The sequence below is a fragment of the Thamnophis sirtalis genome, unplaced genomic scaffold (genome assembly GCF_051295495.1).
Source record: "Thamnophis sirtalis isolate CommonGarterSnake01/CBP01778 unplaced genomic scaffold, rThaSir2_p1.2 scaffold_2, whole genome shotgun sequence".
In the NCBI taxonomy this organism is placed as follows: Eukaryota; Metazoa; Chordata; class Lepidosauria; order Squamata; family Natricidae; genus Thamnophis; species Thamnophis sirtalis.
Window position 1 is genome coordinate 12180298 of NW_028261382.1, and position 2500 is coordinate 12182797.

At 42.4% G+C, this 2500-nt stretch overlaps 1 protein-coding gene across 1 annotated transcript in view; it reads left to right on the forward strand.

Moving 5' to 3' along the window:
- RHCG (Rh family C glycoprotein) overlaps positions 1–2500 on the forward strand; it is a 30061-nt gene that overhangs the window by 27128 nt on the left and 433 nt on the right. The gene's annotated exons all lie outside the window — the stretch shown is intronic.

Here is a 2500-nt window from a genome sequence, read left to right on the forward strand (position 1 = left end):
GAGAGCTCCACCTCTAGGCCACCGCATCACTCCAATGCCAACATCCAGCCTGCACTATCATAATCTTATCCTCCCTTCCTCTCCCCACCCTTGTGAAAAAGGCTTCTGTTTTTCTGCCTTATGTTCAGAGGGTTTCAAATGTTTCCCGTCCTTCTGCGACTTTCCTGGCTGCTCCCACTTCCAAAATCTTGTTAATCTCCATAGAAGAGACACCTGATCATAAGGCCTCAGCATTTGGTGGAAGCCTGCGAGGTCCGAAAATTTGCAGCAAGAAAGATATTTGCATGCTCTCTTTGTTGACCTTACTTGCTAAAGCAATGCAGGAACAACAACATCCTTTGACCACGAGAAGAGGGCTGTGGGATTCTGGGAGTTGAAGTCCACACCTCTTTTTCTGTGTTCAAAGTTTTATTTCTTTTAAAACAAACATTTCATCATTCCTCAATCAGTAAGACATCGAAGTACAATTTTTTGTATGTCAAAATAATTCTAGTTTACCACCAAATTCTTGTCTAGCCTAATGCATACCCCTCCCTCCCTCCTCCTCCCCCCAACCCCCTCCTCCTTCCCCCCCCCCACTTCCCAGAACCCGTACACGGTATGGATTTTTAACAAACACAGTCTAAAATCTATTGAAAAAACGAAATAAAGAAATTAATGACATTCTACATTGACCTTAGCTTCTTCTTGCTGAACTAACTTTAAACAATTTAAATCATTTCTGATCTTAAGCATAGGCTAACTGGAATTTCTTGGTCCCGTATTTATTTTGTATATAGTCAATCCATTTTTTCCAGTCTCGTTTATATCTCTCATTTGAGTGATCTTTAAGATATGCCGATATTTTAGCCATCTCGGCTAAGTTTGTGACTTTCAATGTCCATTCTTGGATTGTAGGCAAGTCTTCCTTCTTCCAGTATTGCGCCACCAACAGCCTTGCTGCAGTTATTAGGTGCAGAATCAAGTTACTCTCTACCACTGTAAAATCAGTACATATACCTAGTAAGAATAACTGAGGAGTAAACTTTATCCTTCTTTTAAAGATATTTTGCATAATCCACCATATTAAGAGTCCACACCTCTTAACGATGCTAAGGTTGAGAAACACTGGGTTACAGAATACAAAATATTTGTCAGGTCCAAAGCTGGAGAAGGGACTGATAAGTAGACAATAAGAAATATTTCCAAGTGACACAGGTGGACTGGTGGCTTTTGTGATGTGGAGACGATATCTTGGTCCTTAACACCAATAAGACCAAGGGGCCTATAGAAGGAATAGATCTGACATGCAGATCTTGCTTATCAATGGAGACCGAATGGAGCAAGTGATGAGTTTAGGTTTCTGGGTGTTATCACAAAATAAGACATGATCTGGGTCACTCACATTGTAGCACTGGTCAAAGGTTATACTGCCTGAGACTTCTCAGGAAACAACAACTGAATGAAAAACTGCTGTTGACCTCTGCACCATAGAGAGTATTTTAACTTACTACAACTATCTATGGTTTCCCAATTGCACAGTGGCAGATAGGACAGCACTCCAGAGGGTCAACGTCATTGCTCAGAGGATCATGGGTTGCCCCTCTCCCCTCTTTGGAAGCGTGTCAGCATTCCAAGTATCATGTAGAATTAAATCAGAGTCCAAGGCAAAACTATCCTTAAAGTTCCAATTTAATAAGTCAGACATCTTGGTACATCTGTGGAATCCCAAATCTGAAAAACTTCTTTGGATTCCACCCAGTTGAAAGTTCATGATCTTATCCCCACACTCATAAATCCATCACATGGTCCAATCTTCTTCGGCCACGCTGGCATCTCCACCCAGCTGATTCCGGTCAGGTACAGAGGTGCAGAGACAAAAGATGACCTTGGGCTTCTAGAAAGGAATGACAACAACACATTCCACAATTCTACTCCTTTCTATTCCCCACTCCCAACTACTACACTAATGAAACAGCATAATGAAATGAGAGTGTGGCAGGCCAAAGATCCTAAAAGGGATATAACTGCAGGCCTGACAGCCAAAGTCAACTGCCTTAAGAAAGTTTGAAACATTCTTAAAGATCCATCTCATCCTGGGCACCCTTTTTTTAATCTATTACCATCTGGCAGATGGTACCGCAGTGGTTCCCGCAGTGGTTCCCAAACTTGGCAACTTGGACTTCACAAGTCTTAAAGTTGCCAAGTTTGGGAACCACTACGGTACAGGATAATAAAAAACAAAGACAAATAGATTGAAAAACAGCTTCTATCCCAGAGCAGTAACTATATTGAATTCTAAGAGCCGAGGTGGCGCAGTGGTTAGGGTGCAGTACTGCAGGCCACTTCAGCTGACTGATATCTGCAGTTCAGCGGTTCAAATCTCACCGGCTCAGGGTTGACTCAGCCTTCCATCCTTCCGAGGTGGATAAAATGAGGACCCGGATTGTTGTTGGGGGCAATATGCTGACTCTGTAAACCGCTTAGAGAGGGCTGAAAGCCCTATGAAGCGGTATATAAG